The 23,767-nt window shown below is 33.9% G+C and overlaps 1 long non-coding RNA gene across 2 annotated transcripts in view; it reads right to left on the reverse strand.

The window, feature by feature from the left end:
* The window catches only part of LOC123608779, a 368,747-nt gene that overhangs the window by 115,221 nt on the left and 229,759 nt on the right, over positions 1 to 23,767 (reverse strand). The window contains exon 1 of one of the 2 annotated variants that reach the window (XR_006717434.1): positions 6,553 to 6,665. The exons of the other annotated variant lie outside the window; for it this stretch is intronic. This is a non-coding gene — a long non-coding RNA (uncharacterized LOC123608779). Of the gene's footprint in view, positions 1 to 6,552; positions 6,666 to 23,767 lie in introns of those variants that run through there. 2 annotated transcript variants of the gene reach the window in all.

Below are 23,767 nucleotides of genomic sequence, written 5' to 3' on the forward strand. Positions count from 1 at the left end.
TAATCAGCTACTTTTCAGAGAGCTCTAGTTTTTTACTGAGAAGTTATTATTTCAAGTCCACAATATTGGTACCAGAGATTTTTGGGGGTGAATTGTTTCTAGAATTCTTCAACAGACAAAATTAAATACCTTGTAAGATCATACTAAAACCTCCAATTTAAATTCAAGACTAAGGGGTTTCAACATAACCTCTTATATATTACAGTTGTATTTTCTTACTTCCACACAGTGAATTCTTATTCTTAAGGGTAGGCAGCAATACTGAAATATTTAATAACTAGTTTATTTGCTATACAACAGTCTCAGACTAACAAAATTAATATTACCCCAACTAATTATGACTACTAGAAATAGTTTTAATTTCATTTCTGCATGAGTTATGCCCACTTTCTCCCCATTGTCAGATCGTATAGTCATTATCTACTATACTCTTTCCTTTTCAAGGCTCATTTTGTCTTGGTTCTACAAGTAATTATGTATTTAATCCTCTCCAGCACTAATTATGTTGATGTCTCTATAGTCATTTTCATTATCCAACTCTTGTTCTCTAGTAAGTTCCATACAAAGGGTTCATAAGAGAAATATTCTTCAAGATTTTGTGTATTAATAACAGTTTGTATATGCCTTTTACACTTGAATGTCAACTTTTTCAGATCTAAAATCATTGCTTCACATTTTCTTTCCTCAAGTATTTTCAATATGTTATTTCATATTTTTCTGGGATAATGTGTTGCTACCAAAGGGTTTGATGACCCAGTTTTATATCCTTTATAAGTCATATACCCTTTGTGTCACATGCTCAGATTTGGGAGTTCAGTTGGGTTTTTTTGTTTGTTTGTCTTTTTGTTTTGTTGTTGTTGTTGTTGGTTGTTGTGTTTGGTTCTTTTTTTGTGTGTTGGTTGTTCTGGGTAGATATTCTCAAATGTAATGTGTACTCATTCAATATGTATTTACGAATCTCTTCTTATAAGTGTTAATTTTAAAATGTTTTTCCTTCCCACTTTTTTCTCTTAAAGCATTATTAGTTGTGTTGAGTTCCTTTTTTGGTTCTTCTCATTTAGTCTTCATTTGTAAAATTATTTGCTCTTTTATTTCAAATTATTTTATGAGTATGTCACACCATTCTTGATTGTTTTCCTACTTCTGATACATTTTGGTCATTTATGCCTTGTATTATTTTCTTAACATCTTTCAGTTTGTTTTGAAATTTGTGTTGAAATATTAGAGTTTGATCTACTTGAGAAGATTTAGCTCGCTGTGATGTTATTCTGCTTTGCAGTCTCTTTTTTCCTATAGAATATGGCATGAGATTTGACACTAATACTTCATGACTCATTTTATTTTATTTTATTTTATTTTATTTTCAGGAATTAAATCTTTATTTTTCCTGGCCTACTAATAGAAACGTAATTCTTTTAACTTTTAGATTCACGTTGTTTGTTGATTGAGCCCATTCTTCATATAGAAACATATAATTTAAAAATTCAAGTAAAAAAAATGTCCTGGATATATTTTCCTGCATTTAGAATTATTAGATATACATATTCACTGATAGGTACTCATCCTTGACACTTTGTCTATCTTTTCTTTTCTTTTTTTTTTTGTCATGTGGTTAATATCTCTGTAGAAGGGCCTAATATACTATCTGTCCTATACTTTAAAGGATTGTCATTTACTATTCTTCTGAAATATATATATATATATATATGTATGTATATATACATATATATATGTGTATATATATATATATATATAGCTTACCTTAAATTCTTTTTTTTCAATATATGAAATTTATTGTCAAATTGGTTTCCATACAACACCCAGTGCTCATCCCAAAAGGTGCCTTCCTCAATACCCATCACCCACCCTCCCCTCCCTCCCACCCCCCATTAACCCTCAGTTTCTTCTCAGTTTTTAAGAGTCTCTTATGCTTTGGCTCTCTCCCACTCTAGCCCCCTTTTTTTTTCCTTCCCCTCCCCCATGGGTTTCTCAACAATAGCCAAATTATGGAAAGAGCCTAAATGTCCATCAACTGATGAATGGATAAAGAAATTGTCATTTATATACACAATGGAGTACTACGTGGCAATGAGAAAGAATGAAATATGGCCCTTTGTAGCAACGTGGATGGAACTGGAGAGTGTTGTGCTAAGTGAAATAAGCCATACAGAGAAAGACAGATATCATATGTTTTCACTCTTATGTGGATCCTGAGAAACATCATCACTCATTTTAAAAGGAAGTTTGGTTCATATAGCTCTTACTACATCAGAGAAACCCACTTTTCTATTTTTTTGTGTAGTATTTTAAAATATGGCATCTTTCTGGGGTGCCTGGGTGACTCAGTCGGTTGGGGGACTGACTCTTGATTTCGTCTTAGGTCATAATCTTGCAGTTTCATGGGTTCCAGCCTGCCAACAGTGCAGAGTCTGCATGGCATTCTCTATCTTCCCCCTGACTTTTCCCCCTCCCTCACTCACACTCTCTTTGTCTCTCTCAAAATAAGTAAATAAACTTAAAAAAAAAAATTTTAAATATGGCATCTTGCTTTCTTGTCCTATTCCCCTTCCCCATTCTGCTTCCTTCCAGTAGTTTCTCCTTAGTATAGAGGATCTTGTTTAGAAGAGATCCTGGGTATATCAGTTTTGAATATTCACTGAAGCTAGATTACTTCAGACCTTTTGGATCTTACCATAGGCCCTTTGCTCTCCTCCGCTATCAGAATGAGCAACTCTCCATATAGATGTAGCCAGTATTCTCAAATTGTTTCATGAATAACTATGATGAATGACTTTGGACTCTGGGATCTCCTTTCTCTATATTTATCATTTAACGCTTCGTTTCCTTCTATCTTCTATTGTCCCTGTACCAGTAACTGACACATTTGTGGCTATATATGCTGGTATTGTGAAGTTCATAGGGATATCTAGTCATTGATGTTTATATGAATGTTGTCCATTAAGCTTTTGTTGTTTTGGTTTTTTGGTTTCTTGTTTTTTTGTTTTATTTGTTATCTCGTTGTTTCGTATGGTTTTATGTGAGGATTTAGGAAGAGCCAAAAACTATACTGCCACTGTTAACATTAACATCCCCAAATCTTTGCATTAAGTTTTTACGTAGATGCTTTTTAAATTAATTCATTAATATAAAATTCTCTCCTTTGGGGCATCTGAGTGGCTTTGTTGGTTAAGCATCTGACTCTTGACTCAGGTCATGATCTCGGGGTTGGTGAGTTTGAGCCCTGCATCAGGCTCTGCACTGACAATGCAGAGCCTGGTTAGATTTCTGTCTCCCTCTCTCTCTGCCCCTCCTCCGCTTGGTCTCTCACTCTCTCAAAATAGATAAAAATAAAAATAAGCTTTTAAAATGACTCTCCTTAAATATCTATTTAATCTATTTTTTCACTCATTTTAAATAGCCATAATTTTCATTAGCCTAATAGAAACTTCTCAGCCCAAACCTATATAAAATATTGGGATTTGAGCAAATACATAAAATACTTAAGAAGAAAATCAGGCACAAGGTTCAGGAAGAAGCATGAAATCACACACTTTTCCTATTTTAATCTTAGTGAGTTTATAAAAGCAGCAATGCCTTTGCAACCAATAGTTTTTTCTTCTAGAGGAGACCTATGATAACAAAATCATAACCCTTGGGTCTCTGCTTGTCTTGCTGCAGGAAACGACAATTTGGCTCATACCCTGATTGCTTGGCAAACTGAATTTGAATGGTAGACATAAACCTTTCCAATCCAAAGAACAAAGGGGGAAAAGAGGTTTGCAAATATTTCCCCACTATTCCTATTTTGGATATGTATATGATGATCCTCAAGGATAAAGAATTGAACTCTGGTGCAACAAACAGTTTTGTGTAAAAATGACCCTGGAAAATAAATCACTTTTCACTGAGCAAAAAGCTTTTTGGGGTGAACAGATGTCCTCCCTTCTCAGTACTGATTCTACACTAATTGGGCATTTGACATGCCTTACATTCTGGGCATCAGCCTTTCCCAAGTATCCTTATAAAAACCATCACAAGCAAATTTGGACAACCTTGTACCAAGCAGATTATTTATTCTCCTGTTGTAAGGTTGCTTTCATGTTTGCCTTAGAAAAAGAAAGAAACACAGAGACAGGATCTTTCCCCTAACATATATAGGTAAGGCATGTCCAGCAAAAATACACTAAACCTAGCACGTGGATCTCTGCCTCTGCATATAAACTTTAGAATCAATTTGTTGATATCAACCAAATAATTTGGTTGATTTTTAATTGGGATGTCACTGAGTCTACAGATTAACTAGAAAAAAATTATATCTTAACAATATTAAGACTTGCTACTCATAAGCATAGAGTATACATTTATTTAGTTTCTACTTATATTTTTTATTAGAGTTTTGTCATTTTCCTCATTTAGATATTTCATGTATTTTGTTTGACTTATACATAAGTATTTCAGTTTGGGGAATGGTAATTTAAATGGTTTTTATATATCAAAATTTACTTGTTTATCGCTGGAGTATCTGTATTTTACAACTTTGCTATAATTTGCTATAACTGTTCCAGAAGATTTTTGTTGTTGATGATATTTATTCTTTTGGATTTCTATGTAAATTTTCATGTCATCTGCCAACAAAAGAGTTTTATGTCTTCCTTTCCAATCTGTTAACCTTGTCTTTCCTTTTCTTGTCTTACTGCATTAGCCAGGATTTCTAGTACAACATTTAAAAGGAGTGGTGAGAGGAGACATCCTTGCTTTGCTACTGATCTTAGCAGGAAAGCTTCTAGTTTATTACCAGTAAGTATTATGTTAGCTAGAGGTTTTTTGTGTGTATTCTTTATCAAGTTGAGGAAGTTTCCTTCTATTCCAAGTTTGCTGAGAGTTTCTAATTATGAAAGAGTATTGGATTTTGTCAAATGCTTTTTCTGAACATGTTGATATGATTATGTGATTTGTCTTCTTTACTCTGTTGATATGATAGATTAAATTGATTTTCAAATACTGAACCAGACTACATACTTGGTATAAATCCCATTTGATCTCATATAAAAACCTTCTTAAACATTGTTTGATTTTATATGCTAATATTTTATTGATAATTTTTGCAGCTATGTTCATAAGCAATATCAATCTGTAGTTGTCTTTTCTTGTAATGCCTTTGGTTTGAGAATTAGGGCAATGTTGGCCTCACAGAATGAATTAGGAAGTAGTCTCTCTGCTTCTATCTTCTGGAGCAGATTGTAGAAAAACACTTTTTTCTTTAAATACTAATATTTTGTAGACAATTTTTGCATCTATGTTCATAAGCAATCTCAACCTATAGTTGTCTTTTCTTGTAATGTCTTTGGTTGAGAATTAGGGTAATGCTGGCCTCATACAATGATTTCGGAAGTAGTCTCTCTGCTTTTATTTTCTGGAGGAGATTGTGAAAAAATGATATACTTTTTTCTTTAAATAATATGTATACTTCATCATTGAGCCCATCTAGCCTTGGCACTTTCTGTTTGGGGAAGTTAGTAATTATTGCCTCCATTTCTATTCAGATTGTCTATTTCTTGAGTAAGTTTTGATAGATTGTATCTTTCAGTGAATTGATTTATTTCATTTAGGTTTTCAAAGTTGTGGGCATAGAGTTGTTCATGGTATATACTCATTACTCTTCTAATGTCCATGAGATCTGTAGTGATGTCTTCTCATTTCTGGTATGAGTAATTTGTGTTTTCTCTCTTATTTTTTCCTTGGTTAGTCTGCCTATTTTAGAAACCATAATCCAACATACTTGCTGGTGATATTTCATTACCCCCTACCTTCTCACCTACAAACGAGAAGGAATAAAAAGAGCTTTTCCCTTTCTTATTAAGGGACTGGCCTAAAAATATGATCTACAATCAAAAAGCACACACTTGAATCCAATTTTTTACACTGAATTAAGATGCCATTTTATAACAATACAACTTTCTTCCATGATTTGGTATGTTAGGTATTTTTACCTAAGCATTTAAAAGTGATTTTCTATGAACATATGAACTTAGTGAATGGCTCATCCATTCATTCACTTAGTTGGTGTTTTGTTGTTGTTGTTGTTGTTGATAACCAAGTTGACACCATTAATCCTTTAATTCAGAAACTGGGTCTAGTTATTTAGGCTGTAACCCTGCTTAGAATGCAGTCTAAACAAACTCTACATCATCAGATGATGTATCCTTTGACCAGATTTTATCTTCTGTCATCAGATTTTATCTTCTGTCTTGTCTCATATTCCTCTCTCACTGCGGCTCTCCAGAGCTGGCATTAATTTTGTTTCTCATATATAGCACCTCATTTCTACTTTACAGCCTGTATTCTTTCTGTTCTCTCTGTCAAGAACTCTATTTTCCATGATACTTTTATTGACCATTTGGTTTCAAGTCAAACACTGTCCTAGGAATTCTTCCTTCCTTGAAACCCTTACCTAAAGCATTCTCTGCTCTAGTCCCTAAGTCACTCTCTATCCCAGTATTAAACTTTAACACGTATTCCTATGTCAATTTTCTATTTATTTAACATTTTTACCTGTTTAGCATCAAGTGCTCCCAACATCACAAAAGTTCCATAAAGGCAGATGTCAAATCTCTTCACCACTATAATGGCACTAAAGCCGTTTCTAGCTCACGAAGTTCAATATATATTTCTTGCATGGCTAAACTGCAGTGAGGGGGGAAAAGCACACTGTATAAAACAAATAATTTTGACATATTGTCTTATTAATTTATATGTAACTTCTGATTAAGAGGGTTGCATCTCTCTTCTTTCTATGCCTCTTATTTCTCTAATTGGGGCTCTATTCTATTCTATTCTATTCTACTCTATTCTATTCTATGTTTCTAGCATCCTCAAAGTTTTATACTATTTCTACTCTAAACACATTTATATTCATGCAATTTTTATGTTGAACCTGTTACACAAAAGTTGATAATTTCTATAAGTATGTTGTAATGGGTGGCTCATATTAGCACCACTTTATAATTCTGTCATTGTGAAAATGGCAAACCACTGATATATGTGTATATTGTAAGTAGGAAAATAATCCATGTAGATACACCTTGTTTTTCCAGAGTCAGAAAGACATTTTAAGTAATCAACATGGTTAATTATCTCCCTTGGAAGTTCATAAGGTTAGCCCAAGGAATAACTCAGTACAGTTTGCCAATAGCTACTACTCCCAGTCCTCATCTGCAGCCCCACAACCATACAATCTTGATTCTCCAGGTAATTATTTTGAAATGAATTCATATCATCTTAGAACTTAAATACTTAGATACTAATATATACAATGTATATAAATTCACTGAAGTTCAATCTGGTTAAGAGACCTCTTCCCTCCCATCACAGCATCAGAGTGGTGTTCTCAAAGGCTAATGAAATTATCTTAATTAATCACCTACTTTAACCTCCCATGTCTTCCTATTTAATGTATCATTAAAACTAAGCTCCAAAAACCTAAAAGTCACTTCAGGCTGAACCAAGCTAGAAGGAGCCAGAAACACAAATCCATACTTTTCCTAACCCCAAAACATTTCTAAACTGGTATCAAGAATCTATAAAACCTAAAACAAACAAACAAACAAGCAAACAAACCTAAAAACAAAGAAGGCTAAGTTTGGGAATTTATTTCAAACTTCGACTTTGGCTAGAAATTTTTTTTGAAAATACTGGTATAATGAAATGAACAGTAGGATATGAGTCAATACATTTCAATTCTAGTACTGAAGAGGGTCTAATTTATTATCTGTATGCCATTAGGGAAGTTACTTTATTTTTCTGGGGCCAAATTTGTTCATGTGTAAAATGAAAGTTTGTCTCTGGAGTAATTTCTAGCATTGCAGTAGCTAAAAATGTATTATCATGGAAAATGATCTTTTAGAACTAAAGTTTCACAGTAGGAAAGCCTTAGGGTATCTATGGGCTATGATGCTGTAGCAGCTGAAAAGAGTTTAGTAACAGCATTAAATGTGAGAACTGCCCATTAAACTGCAAAAATATTAGGGAAAGAATAACACCATGTGAAAAAAATTCAACAATGCCCTCTCTTTCTGAGAAAAGGAAATTAGTTGCCTTGGACAAAACGAATTTCTACACCCTCCATAAGAAGGTGGACTGATGATATTATATATCTATATAGAAAAATAGAAATTTCTGATTTTTATACATATGAGATAAAATTTTTACCAAGTTTCTATAAATGCATAGGTGAGCTACTACGCCAATGATCCTTATATCTATCATATACTTTGGTGGAATTCAAGGATGTAGAAAAATGAAAATGTCATATGAAATATGAAGATTACAAAATTACATTTATATCTTTGGGTTGAAAATATAATATACATTTATATCTTTGGGTTGAAGTGGACTCTATTATCATGTAATCTGATTTTTTAAGAATATTTCTTATCTTCCCATCCTAAAAATAAATGATTCAGATTAATTAAGAAAAACTGAGTTTGATAGAGACAGATTTTTTTCATCACCCAGTGAGAATTATAAGACTGAGATGCCATTACTGAAAAGGATCATAATTCTCAAGAGTAGTAACATTTTAAATAGTATTATTAGACTATAGAAGAAATTTCTATTTATAGAAGGAATTGGAAGTCACCTTCCAATGCTAAACAATTATTATTTGATTTGGGAAAATAAAGTTTTGCTATCTGATAAGACAATTTCACATGTTAAAAAGTAGGTTGAAGGAAAGACATGCATAAAAGAATATTTTTGAATAAGAAAGGATAACAATAGATGGTAAAAAACAGTAGGAGATGGTTTATAATGGAATAGACAAACACAATTATTCTTTCTATATAAAGATATTGACCAGAATATGACAAAGAAACAGAATCTGAAATTGACTTGCAACATGAAACTGAATCCCAAGCAGGAGCTCATATCCCCAAAACATGTTAATCATGCTTTAGCCATTTAAACAAAATTATCTGCTTCCCCTTTGTGCCCTCCCCTCAAAATGCCTTGTTGGAAGTATGGTTTTGAACACAAAGAAAACTTGTAGTTGTTTGTTTACTACTTTCTTTTGTTATGTTGAAATTTTCCAAGGTCAATACTACCTTGCCTGCTTTTGATCAATGATAGTAATTGTGAAACTATGCACATATACAATGCCCAATAAATAGCTGATGATAATTTTCACTTGTTCTCTTATAACCTAGATATATTTTCTTTCTCTTACTATGAGAAGATAAAAATGAGTTCAATATCTCAAGTTGCTTAGAGACCACATTATATTTCAACTATTCTTTCTACATTCTGTATTTTACCACATAGCTTATTTGTAAAATAGGTTACTCTTCTACACTATTTTATTAACCTGATACATTTTTCAGTTTTGCTGTCTCTTCTATTGCCCAGCTTAAAAATAAATAATTCTTTTAAGTTCTTTCTTTTTCACTAGTCATTAAATTTTATTTATTTATGTATGGAGAATATACTGATAGGATTAACAATCCAATTATTTGGTTTGAAGGGGGTTTATTGTGCATGTGTGTATGTGTGTGTGTGCGTGCGTGCGTGTAATGTTTTTCAAATACCCTAAAATAGATGCATCTCCCTCTTCTATATAATTTGAAATAATTATTGAAAGGAAATCAAATGCAAGATCACTGCCTAATTGGTTCAGAAAGTCAAAGGAAAAAAATGATTAGGGTACTTTCACAGAGGTGGGTTATTGCTAGCAAACAGCAATCTTGATTTGCTTTTCTCAGCAGTAGCAAAAAGGAAGAAAGAACACTGCTCTACATCCATTATTACAGTAGGAATTTTCAGTTTAAGAACTACCTAGTAGAAACAAGAATAATGGGAAGGCTACAGAGTATAAATATTTCTCATAAACCATTTATGAAAGTTACATTATGCTGATTGTATAAAACTGTACTTTAGAGAGGTTCTGTAGAGATAAACTTACACTTTCAATTATCCAGTATGTTTACGGAATTCTACCACTGTTTAGTGGGCTGCCGCTCTTAAATTTTCATATGTGAATTCTTTACTGAATATCTTGATAGCTCTATAACTTACTACCTTTAATGCATCAATAAGAACAATAGTATACTGGGGATGAACTGTGACTTTTTGGTAAAAGGCTGGCATTCTTTTATCACACGTTCTTATACCCAGCTGACTTAAAACATGTCAATGCAAAAGGGATTTGGCAGTTGTTAAAACTCTGTTAACATATTCATAAAAAGTGAGCAAATTATTATTCCATTTACCCCCAAAATGATGATTCAATTTCCATGCGTACTGGGATTTCTTTCAACATTGTATAACTTGTATACTTGACAGATTCCAGAAAATTAACGATAGTATGCTAACAATTTAGCTAACAAAGCAAAATTTATTTTATAAATAGTAATCTCGATCATTTTATATGTTAGTTTGAGAGTTTGGGATTTTAAGAATCCCTTCAGTTATTCCAATGTATCTCAGGAATAAATGGCTTAATTTCATTGCCTATATGTGTGTGTATGTGTATTTGTGTACCTTTTTGTCACCTTGGTTTCTATTATTGAGTTTCTATGGAGATTTATATTAGAGTTAACACAATTTTGTTTCTTTTTTTTTTTTCCTGTTCTAGTGTCACTCAAACACAGACCTACTCAATCAAGATGAAATAGCCGGTAGAATAAACTCATTCAGTTAACACTGGCAAGCAAGCGAATATGGTTTCCACTCCGAAGTTTGATACACTACACATTTAAAAGGACAGCTTAAAGGAACATGTTAAAAAATAATTTGTTCTGGGGCGCCTGGGTGGCTCCGTCGGTTGAGCTTCGGACTTCAGCTCAGGTCATGATCTCGCGGTCTGTGAGTTGGAGCCCCGCATCGGGCTCTGTGCTGACAGCTCAGAGCCTGGAGCCTGCCTTGGATTCTGTGTCTCCCTCTCTCTCTGACCCTCCCCCGTTCATGCCCTGTCTCTCTCTGTCTCAAAAATAAATAAACATTAAAAAAATTTTTCAAATAATTTGTTCTTGGGATATGTATACTGAAAGGGCATTTTGTTTTCAAGGTAATTTTTAAATATTTTTATTATTAAAGCAAAAAGTGTTTCTTACAGAGAAATCAAAGAAGATAGGTAAGTGAAAGAAAAAGAAGTAAAAAAGTCTTCATTTTTACCACACATCACTGAAAACCATATATGTATTGAAATTTTGTGTTAATTATATCATAGCACACTTTTATCATTTTTATTTTAAAAATATACTTGAGAACATCTCCATGCCAACAGATAAACTTCTGCAACAGAACTCCTAATGGTTTTATAGCTGTTCATTGTTTAACAGCTCAGATATTTTAGTAAGTTTCTATTTTGATAAAATTTTGAACTTAGAGATAAATTCAAGAATAGTGTAAGGAACCCTCTTATTCCCTTTACCCATATTAGCAATTGTTCAAATTTCTCTCTATTTCTCTCTTGCCTGCTCCCTCCATCTGTTATATATATATATATATATAGACACAAATTGCTACATTTTGCTGAACTACTTGAGAATAAGTTAAAGAAACTATACCCCTCGGTCTCTAAAAGCATTTAGTGTAGAGGCGCCTGGGTGGCTCTGTCCATTAAGCATCTGACTTTGGCTCTGATCTTGCTGCTTGTGAGTTTGAGCCCCGAGTGGGGCTCTGTGCTGACAGCTAAGAGCCTGGAACCTGCTTCAGATTCTGTGTCTTCCTCTCTCTCTGTTCCTCCCCCGCTCACTCTCTCTCTCTCTCTCAAAAATAAATAAACAAAAAAAAATTATTGTATTTCCTAAGAATAAACACATTATCTTTCATAAACAAAATGCAGCTTTAAAAATTAAACAAATTTCAACAATACAAAATTGTTTAAATCATATTCCATATTTAATGTCATTAACTGTTCCAATTTTTCCTTTATGGCTATCTTTTCCTGAACTAGGATCAAATTCAGGACCAACTTTCAATTTAGTTCTCATAGTTTTTTAGTTTCCTTTATTCTGGAACATGTTCTCAGAATTTTCTTGTTGGTTTTCATTAACACTTTGAGACTTAGGAACAGTTTGTTTATAGAATGTCCTTCAACTTCGATTTGCCTCTTTGCTTGTGATTAAATTTAAGACTTAATATTGTTGGCAGGAATAATGCAGAAAGTATGTGTATTTCTATGTGCATTTATAAGAAGGTACTTGATGTCATTTTGTTGCAATATTCGTGATGTTATATTTGATGGCTTTCTTCAGTGGCATTCTTCTGGTTTCTCCACTATAAAGTTACTATTTTCTATTTTTAACTAATAAGTTAGAAAGAGATCATATAAATATTAAGTTCCTTAGAAAAATTTCATCCAGGTGTTTTAGCGTCCATACTTCCTATATTTATTAGATGGCATTCTACTATAAGAAAAGGCTTTCCTATACTTCCACTTTATATTAAACATACATTCCATGCTAGATATTCTGGAAACAACCCTAGCATTTTTTATATCATAAATGCTTTATGTTGAATTCACAAATGTTCAAAATGAGGTATAATTGAAAATGGTATTAGAAAAAGATATCTATGCTTCAACCTAAAAATGTACCATGAGACTAAAAAAAGATCTCAGGTATAGCTTAAGTGAAAGTATCAATAAATTTAGCAATGATATTCCCTTAATCCTTCATCTATATGGTTCTTTGGTAGGTAACAAAGAGTCTCTATAGTCTCCTTCCACCACTAAAATATATATTAAATAATATGATAAGATTGAAGGAGAAAAAATCTTGTAGTGTAAAAAGTGTTTCCATTTCACAGAAATTTTTAGATACATAATGAATGTTTAATAAATATTTTTTTTAAGTTTTTCCATCTCTCTGCTTGTATCAATATGGAATATAGCCATATTTTTTCTTTTTCTATATTTCATCTCAATTCATTTTGTTTCATAATTTCCAGTACAGTTAACATACAGTGTTATATTAGTTTCAGGGTACAATATAGTGATTCAACAATTCCGTACACAACTCAGTGTTCATCATGACAGTGCACTCCTTAATCCGCATCATCTATGTCACCCTTCCACCCCTACCCATCTCTCTTCTGGTAGCCTTCAGTTGGTTCTCAGTAGTTAAGAGTCTGTTTATTGGCCTGTCTCTCTCTCTCTCTTTTTCCCCTTGTCCATTTGTTTTGTTTCTTAAATTCCACATGTGTGTGAAATCACATGGTATTTGTCTTGCTCTGACTGACTTATTTCACTTAGCAATATATTCTCCAGCTCCATCCACCTCATTGCAAGTGATGCCCATATTTTTGTCAGTGAGATTTGATTATTATTATAATTATTTTTGATTCTTATATTGTCCTCAATTTGGCCAGTGGGAATCCTTTAGAAATGTTTCCTGTGTCTTTTTGACAAGCTTTCATGATTTTTTAATTCATATTTTCAATGAGATCATTGTTGACTCACATGTAGTTGTGAAATAATATGGAAATATTCCATGCATGCTTTTCTGGGTTTTACCAATGCTAGTATCTTGCAAAACAATGGACAATATCACAACCAGGATATTAACATTGATATAATCAATTTTGTATAGATTTCCCAGCTTTACTTGTGTTCATTTGTATGAGTATTTAGGTCTGTACCATTTTGTCACATGTATATGTTTGTGTATCACAAACACCACAGTAAAGACACCAAAAAGTCCCATTACCACAAGGACTCCTTGAGTTTCCCTTTCATAACTATCTCTGCCTCTCTGCACTGCACTCTGTCCCTAACCCCTGGCTAACACTAATCTCCTCTCCATTTCTAAAATTTTGTCACTTCAAAATTGTTATATAAATGAAATCATATATTATGTAAACTTGAAGGATTTGGTTTTTTTTCACTTAACATATTTCCTAGGGAACTAATTCAAATTGCTTCATATCTCAATAGTGTATTCCTTTTCATTGCCAATTTATATTCCATGATATGTATGTAACACAGTTTGTTCAACCATTCATTTGTTTAAAAGTATTTGGACCATTGCCAGTTATCAGCTATTACTAATAAAACTACGATGAACATTCATATACAAATTTTTCATGAACACAAGTTTCATTTCTCTGGGATAAATACGTGAGGTTGTAAACGGTAGATTGTATGGGAATTGCATGGTTAGTTTTAAAAGAAATTGACAAACGGTTTTCCAGAGTGTCTGTACCATTTTACATTTCCACTGCAACGTATGCGTGTGTCACTTTCTCCATATCCTTGTTATGATTTGGTTTCATTACTTTTTCTTATTTTAGCTATTCTAATAAATAAATAGTAATGTCTCATTTTGGTTTTAACTCACATTTCTCTGATGGTTAGTAATATTAAACATCTCTACATGTGTTCTTTTTGCCCTCAAATATACTTTTTCTTGAAATGTCTGTTCATGTTTTTTGGCCATTTTCTTTTCTTTGTTTTTTAAATGTTTATTTATTTATTTATTTATTTATTTATTTTAATTTTTTTTAACGTTTTATTTATTTTTGAGACAGAGAGAGACAGAGCATGAACAGGGGAGGGTGAGAGAGAGAGGGAGACACAGAATCTGAAACAGGCTCCAGGCTCTGAGCTGTCAGCACAGAGCCCGACGCGGAGCTCGAACTCACGGACCGCGAGATCGTGACCTGGCTGAAGTCGGACGCTTAACCGACTGAGCCACCCAGGCGCCCCAATGTTTATTTATTTTTGAGACAGAGTGTGAGTGGGAGGGTCAGAGAGAGAGGAGACAGAGTATTCCAAGTGGGCTCTACCCTGACAGCAGAGAACCCAACGCAGGGCTCAAACTTACGAACTGTGAGATCATGAACTGAGCTGAAGTTGGACGCTAACCAACTAAGCCATCCAGGCATCCCTTTTGCCCATTTTCTAATTGGATTGGTTGATTTTTTTTTATTGTTGAGTTTTAAAAGTTCTTTATACATTCTGGACACTGATATTTGGTCAAATATGTGTTTTGTAAATATTTTCTCCCGGTCTGTTGCTTTACATGCCTTTCGCATTGGCTTTAAAAGAGTAGGAGTTTTCTATTTTTGTTGGGTTGAATTTATCAGTGCTTACTTTCATGCATAATATTTTGGGCATCAAGTCAAAGCCTCTTTACCTAGTCCTAGATAGTGAAAATTTTCTCATAGCGTTTTCTAGAAGTTTTATATTTTACATATAATCCATTTTGAGTTAAGTTTTGTGTAAGTATAAGGTTTAGGACAATTTTATTTTTCTTTCTTTCTTTTTTTTTATTTTGAATGCCCAATTACTCCAGTACCATTTATTGAAAAGGTTAACCTTTTTCCAGTGAGCTGCTTTTATATCTTTGTAAAAACATTGGTTGAGGATATTTGTGTGGGTCAATTTCTGGGCTCTCTATTTTATTCCATTCATCTATATGTATATACCTCCACAAATACCACACTACAGTGTTTTAATTAGCTATATAGTAATCTGAAATATTGAGTATAATAATTATTTACATTTTATTCTTTTTTGTAAAGATTGATTTACCTCTTAAATGGCCTGTGCCTATCCATATAAATTTTACAATAGCTGCATCTATATTTACACAGAATCTTGCTAAGCTTTTGGTAGAAAACACATTAAAACTATAGACCAGTCTGAGGAGAACTGGCATATTTATTATATTGATTCTTCCAATCATAAACACACACACACACACACATATCCACTCATTTAAGTTTTTTCTTTCTTTCATAAATAATTTTTAACTTTCAGTATACAGATTCTATACATGTTTTGATATATGAATACCTAAGTATTTAATTTTCTTACAGAAATTACAAGTGGTATAGTAGTGTTTTGCAATATTTATTTATTTTGAGAGACAGAGTCCACACAAGCAAGCAGGTCAGACAGAGAGGGAGAAAGAGAATCCCAAGTAGGTTCTGCACTGTCAGCACAGAACCCAAAGTGGGGCTTGATCTCAGGAACCATGAGATCATGACCTGAGCCAAAATCAAGACTTGGGTGCTTAACCAACTGAGCCACCCAAGTACCCTGTATTGTGTTTTTAATTTCATTTTTCTTCATATTCATTTAGAAATTTGAATATTTTTTGTTTGTTGATTTTTATTCTGCAAACTTGCTGAACTCATGTATTAGTTGTAAGAGGCTTTTTTTGTTTTATTTTGTTTAGTTTTAAGAGTATTTTTGTAGATACTTTGGGATTTCCTATATAGGCAATCATACCATCTATAACAGAGGACTTTTTATTTCCTCCTTTCCAAATGGCATACTCTTTACCTTACTCATTCCTGCCTATTACAATAACTTTAACTTCCAGTGTTATGTTGACTAAGAATGTTATGAGTAGGCATTCTTGTTTTGTTCCTTATCTTAGAGTCTGTCCATGTTGCAGAACTAAATAGTGGGTCAACTGAAATGTTGAGTCAGTAATTAAACTTGTTTTAGAAATTTTGATAGTTATTCTAAATTAAACTTAAAGTTTGTCCCAAATTATACTCTCACTAGTAGGGCATGAAAGTGTGCATTTCCATATAGCTTTATCATTAAGTGTTGTTAAGTTTTGAAATCTGTACTAAGTTGTACAAGTAAAAATGGTATTTGACAGATCTAATTTGCATATATTCAATTATTACTATGCTTGAATATTTGACATATTTTATTAGTGTTATATACTTATTCTTTTGTAAATTCCTATGCATTGGCATTTTTCTATGTAAGGTTCCAGCTTTTTCATATTGATTTGTAAGAGCTCTTCATATATATAAACCTTTATCAGGCATTAAATTCCTATTTGTTTTTCATCTGTTTCAGACTTTTCTATTGTGTTTCACCAGTCTGTTTATTGATGCCTATGCCAGTAAGTATCTACTTTAATTCCTAAAATTGTATATTTTGACATTTAGATTGTCTTTTATTCATAGTTGAAGTAAATAATAACAAAAGGGTCTAAACAAAATTATGCTACACTTGTAAGACCTTCTAAGACTCAACATACACAAATTAAAACCTTCATTTTTTATGATTCACTTAAAGCTAAATCATTCCACCAAAACCATCAGTTATATTTCAGCACAATATCTGCAAAGATAATCCAACTGCTTATTGAATGTGTTATCTAGGTGTAGCTTCCAATATTGCAATATCAGAAATTTTAAAGATGGCATAGTGTTACCTAAAATTTTCTTACCCCAGGCTAGTGTTGGTTCTAGAATCCATCCCAGGTTTTAGACCACATTTTGTTTGCAAGTACAGCCAATTATGGGGAAAATATAGTCACAGAGGCTGAGAATCATCTCAGGGGATTTCACCTGAATCATCAAAAACACAAAACAAAATGCAGGAAGAATAATCATCTCTATTACTATTATTCACTGTACTTTTGCCCTGGGAATTCATCTGTAGGAGGAATTAGAATACCTAAATACAAGCAAATTGTAACTCAATACCTGAACATGAGTCCTTTGTCAAACATCTAAGTGCAGGTAGACGAAGTTGTGAAGATACTCTCCACTGACAACACCAGAATGTTTATAAACTTCACAATTAGAACATCTGATATTCTATTTCCCAAATATTCTTGGATTGAAGTAAAGATAACAGTAACTCTTCTCTGGCCATTGTAACTGAATTACCTGGCTCAGATATACCAACACAGAGTGTCTTGGAAATAAATCCCTTAATCCTCCCATTTGCTTATCATAGTGTTTATTTATTCTTGCTGTTCAACATATGTTAGTTATGTTAGCAAAGGTTATTGTTTAATCTTAGTATTTTTAACTTGTTTTTCTTTTTACATTCTGTTCATGCGGAAAAATCAATGCAGAGTTCAAATTTCACTTTTGGCACTTACTTTGGCAAGAGATTTATTTTCTCTGTGCCTCAAATTGTTATAATAAAAATATAAATATATAAATCTGTTGTGAAGATTAACTGAAGTAACACATGGCACGTGCCTAGAAGAGTGGCTGGCATATGCTGAGTGCATCAAAATTTTGGCATCTGGTGCAGTTCTCATTTTATAGGTATTATTTTGTTTTGAGGTGGGACAAAGCCAATCCCCCACCTCAAAAAAAGGTATTGACCCATTCCAAACCCATTCCCTGTAGCCAAACTGAGCTCAAAGAAATTGGAGTTCCGAAACAGGTTTCCAGGGCTCTTTAGTATATACTAGATTACCTCCATTTTTTATTCTCTTCACCTACAATGATTAAGAAAAAAATCAAAGTGACAGAAAATACTGAGTCAAACACTATTTATTTAGTGCTATTGATATTTTTTTTAAAAAAACCTGTTAATTATTAATTTCATTACAAGTAACAAAAACCATAAGAATGGAGTAGAACCAGGAGCTGCTAGGCAGCATATTAGGAAAATAGGTAGAGAACTCATTTCTGCCCAAATTTCAGCTTTGTTTAAAATACAGCTTGAACAAGAAACAGGATAGAAAAAGGGACAGCGATGGAAATATTTACCTACCTTGTTGGCAACTAAAGACATAGTATAAGGGGTAAAATTTATATACTTTAGAAATTCTCAGCCTCCCACCAGAGTGAACATAGGGCCCTCAAGATGCAAGGCAACTCAGTCTTATTACCTCCAGCATCTTACCGTCAGCTATTATTGGGGTCGCCCAGGTGTGGAAAAGGATTACTGAACTGTTGATAGAGCTCTGCCATTTAATTACTGTTTGCCCTCCACTTGTCTTTTTTGGGAGCTGATAGCTAGATCAAGCAGTTGCTATCCATGGTCCATTAGAGCTCAAAATGCCCTAATTGTTGATTTAGCTCAGTCACGGGTTGTGGGCAATAGATAGGCTCTGACTGAGGATGTACTTATTGATTGCTCTTATGGGACTTTAAATTTTCATTTTTATTTAGACAATTAAAAGAGATAGAAGAGATCAAGTTAATATTTTTGAGTGAGACCGTCTACCTGCTGAGTTGAAGAGGATATGATCGAATGCAAAAACAGATATGGTCCCGACTGTGAGAAGTTTACAGTTTTGTTGAGGAGAAACATGAGAATAAAAAAATTGAAAAAAGAAACTAAATCCCAGAAATCTCCTCCAAAATAGCAGCACTTGATGTCATCAAACTTTATACTGAGGATTTTTCCCTTGTCACAGAGTAGATTTCCCTGAGGAGGACTTACCTGAGCTGGAATCTGAAGGATAAACACAATTTCAGTAGATGAGGAAGGGATATAGGGGGAAAGTGTTACATGCAGAGAGAGGACATGTGAAAGGGCCCTGATATGGAAGGGAGCTTAGCACCTTATGATGTACTAAGAGGAAGACCACGGTGGCTTGAAGTGGGGGTGAGTTAAGACATAAGAAGACAGGTAATTGGGCCAGGCTGTCATTCAGTCATCCATGCATTTTCCATTCGTTAAGTGAATTGAATACACACTGAGCACTAAATAGTTTGCTTTTTAAACATTGGGACTAGAGCAGTGAACAAAACTGAAAACTTGCCTGAGCAAGGCAATATCAGGTGATACAAACTACTTTTGGGAGAGTTAAACCAGGTTGAAATGATGGATGCAACAAGTTTTTTTTTTTTTTTTTTTTTTTTTTTTTTTTTTAGTAAAACAGAATGTTCAAGAAAAATAAAAACTTTCCTGAAGAAGGTGATAGTTAATGGGAGGAAAAAAAGTAAGAAAGAGCTATTCATCCTGAGAACAAGGGGAAGAGCATTTCACACAGAGAAACAGCTTGTGAATGACCTTAGGAAAGTAACAAGCTTCAGTTACAAAGAACAGAGGAAAGACCAATGTGACTAAAGTATAATGAGCAAGAGAGAAAGTGAACTGATGTGACACTGGAGAAACAGACAGGAGCTAGATCACACAGGGATTTATAGACTGGGTTAAAGAACTTAGTTCTATTCTCAAAGCAATAGAAAGCCTTTGAAGAGTGTGTGTTGATGGTAGGAGTGGGGGTAGGAACAGGGAATAGACAGGTAGATCACCTATTTTTATTTTTAGAACATCAGCCTGACTTCTGGATATAAAATGAATCTTGTAGGGGAAAGATCAGAAGATTAGATATCAGGATGGTAAAGCAGTGTAGCTGGGTAATGAAGATTGTTACATGATAGTTTAGATGCACACAAGGAGACTGATCTTGGGTTGATAGGTATTCAAGAGGATGTGCTGATACATCCAGTTAAAATGAAGGAATAAATAAGGATGATCCCAGGCATGATGTTAGTGCTTTTGGCTGAGATGTGAAAAATAAAAGAGAAACTTTGAAGAAAACATCTGAAGTTCAAGATTTCTGTTTTGGACAATTAAGTTTGAAATGCCCCTTAGACATTCAAGCAAAGATGTCATCTAAGTAGCTTGATAAACAAATCTAAAGTTCCAGGAAAAGGTCAGGGCTGAACATATAATCTTGAGGGTCATAAGCTATAAATGGCACAAGATGAGAGTCCCTGATGTGAAATGGAGATACTTAAGGTAAGAGGACTCAGAATCAGGCCCTGGGTCAGGCCTAGGTCAAATTCAAGCTTCACACACTGGAAATAAGATTACACTTCCCCTAAGCCTTTAACTTGAATTATTTAAGGTTAAGCAGCATATCCACATGTAGCTTTCCTCATACTAACTTGTTTTCATTAACAGGAGTGAACACAGAGTATAGTGATCTGTACATCTACAATTCCCACCCCTCAACCATCAGTCTGAGTTCCCTTCTCAGCCTTGAATCTACGAGGGAAAAATATTATTATGCCTTTTATTTCTACTATACATTCACCCCAAGCTCCTGACATCCAGATAACCTGCTTCTCCCATACACATTAATCTACATAAAGCTCTGAACATCTCCTATTCTACATCCTTATCACATCTCATGTCCAGAAATTCTTCAATTATGTCCTACAGAATTCAAAGACCATCAGCAGCAAAAACTTCTTGTTTGAAGTTTGTCTGTAATTTCTTGTCTGAACATTTCTATTATTTTACTGTGCCAAGAAAATACTTGGCATCTCCCTGAGGACACTGTCTCCCTTGTAGTCCTCCTAGGGAGTTAGAAGATCTTGTTGTCACTGTTGGGCTGGGAAGCATGGTCGTGGTCCTTTTGTCCCTCTTTGCTGGGTTTATAAAATCCTACAATTGACCAAAAACACTCAATTTGAATCTCACATCTATGTATTAGGTCACATACTATTCTTCATATATTACTGTCATTTTCAGATCCCGGTTATTCAACCTGTGTGTTCCAGAGAGGTCTGTTCCTGGCTTGCTGTCCACTCTTTCCACAGTAGTCATAATTCTTGGTGATTTCAATATACATGTACTTGATCCTGATAACTCCCAGGCTCCTTGCTTATGTAATGTATCTCATCTTGCCCTCGGTTTGACCTTAGCCACACACTCACATGATCTTATACTGGGAATCATTATTATCAATAAAGGCAATGTCCATAATAACAATTATATGCATTTCATTCTTTGATCATCACTCTTGTTTGTTTGTTTGAGTGTACTTGACATAATGCTACATTACTTTCAGGTGTACAACCCAACCCAGTGATTTGACAAGTCTCCACATTATGCTGTGTTCACCACAAATACAGCTACCATATGTCTTGTTACATCACTATTATAATATCATTGACTATATTCCTTTTTTTAAAAAAATACTGTGTATTTTTGAGAGAGAGAGAGAAGGAGAGAGGGAGAGAGAGAGGAGGGAGGGGCAGAGGTAGGGGGAGACAGAATCCAAAGCAGGCTCCAGGCTCTGAGGTGTCAGCACAGAGCCTGATGTGGGGCTCAAATTTACGAGCTGTGAGATTATGACCTGAGCTGAAGTCGGACGTCAACCAACTGAGTCACCCAGGTGCCCCTTATTGACTGTATTCCTTATGCTATGCCTTTTATTTTTGTGATTTATTCATTCCATAAATGGAAGCCTGTGTCTTCCTTTCTCCTTCACCTATTTTGTCCGACTGTCCCACCCTCTCCCCTCTGGCAGCCTTCACTTTGTTCTCTGTATTTATAGTTCTTATTCTGCTTTTGTCTGTTTATTCTTTTTCTTTTTTTAGATTCCACTTATGAGTGGAATCATATAGTATTTATCATTCTCAGTCCGGTTTATTTCACTCAACATAACACCCTCTAGGTCCATCTATGTTGCCTCAAATGACATAATTTCACCCATGTTTATGGCTGTGTAATATTCCACTATGTGTGTATGCACTCGTTTGTGTGTGTGTTTGTGTGTGTGTGTGTTTGCGTGTGTGTGTGTTTGCGTGTGTGTGTGTGTGTGTGTACAGCTTCCTCATCCATTTGTCTGCTGAAGGACACTTAGGTTGCTTCCATATCTTAGCTATTGTAAATAATGCTGTAATAAACATACAGGTGCATATATGTTTTTGAATTAGTGTTTTTGTTTTGTTTGGGTAAATAGTCAAAAGTGGAATTATTGGATTATAAGGTTTTTCTATTTTTATTTTTTTAATAAACCTACATACTATTTTCCACAGTGACTATAACAATTCACATTCCCACTTGATCTTTTCAACTCACTTTCTCTATAACTCCACTAGTTCAATCTATTTATTCTAATTTCATTTATACTATTTATTCTAAACTATTTATACTAATTTTCCCCTGTCATTCAGATCTTTGGTACTTTCTCCCTGCTCCTAAGCTAGCTCAAATGCCATTGTCAATTATAATCCTTTTTGCATACATATTTGACTTCCTGGACTATCTCTAGTTTTGTTATACTCACCTAGTAAAATCATATATCTGTTTAACTGAACTTTCTTAATCCAACTTTCTGCTCTCTCTATACCTGAAATTGGTGCAACATGAATAAAAATGAATAATATTCAACTATATGGACTGCTTCGCTATAAATTTATGATACCCTAAGATAATCAATAATGCTTCTTGGTAGTCCCATCATACTTCCATACATGTGTTTGTTTTCCTGCCATCCAAGACACAATTTCATAGTTTCTAATCTTTCCTCAACTTTCAGTACCATGTGTTTCATCATCATTCTTAGCAGACGACCTTGATTTCTACTTCCTGAAAAAAAAGGGAAGTAACCTAAGAAGAACCTCCACACATTCCTAATAACACATCTACTTAGTTATCATCAACCACACTCAGTCTGCCTTCCATGTTCATATGTAAAGCCAATTCTTCTTGTTTAGTGAACATACATAAGCTCTTCACTAACTGTTCTATGACAGCAGTTATCTTCATTCCTACCTCATAATTTTTACCTTTCTCCTAAATTGTTCTCATTAAATATTCATATGTCATTCATCTTTAAAAATTTGTTGATTTTTCTGTCCTAACAAAATACCATGTCATTTCTTTGTTCTCCTTTGCAATAAAACTTCTCTCTCTTCTGTCTCTTTTCTCCCATCCTAAACAAACGCACATGAATCAGGCTGTCATCCACAATATCCCACCAGTACTGCTCTTATCAGTGCCATCAATAATGTCTACATAACTAAGCATGAATTTAAGTTTTCAGCCTTAATCTCACCCTACAAGCAGCATTTGACGTAGATGATGATCGTCAATCTGTGTATACCAATCCATGTATATACACAGCATAAATATTTCAATCTGTATTTATATTAAGCTAATCCTGAGTTCATAGTGATATTTCCAACTCTAATATCCATTACCAAATGGATCATTCTAGGTTCCTTCCCATGCTTACTTGTAAACTCCCATTCCAACAATGAAAAACCTGGCTGCCATTATCTGCCATACATTTAATCAATGTTT

The sequence above is a fragment of the Leopardus geoffroyi genome, chromosome B2, assembly GCF_018350155.1.
Source record: "Leopardus geoffroyi isolate Oge1 chromosome B2, O.geoffroyi_Oge1_pat1.0, whole genome shotgun sequence".
Taxonomy (NCBI): domain Eukaryota; kingdom Metazoa; phylum Chordata; class Mammalia; order Carnivora; family Felidae; genus Leopardus; species Leopardus geoffroyi.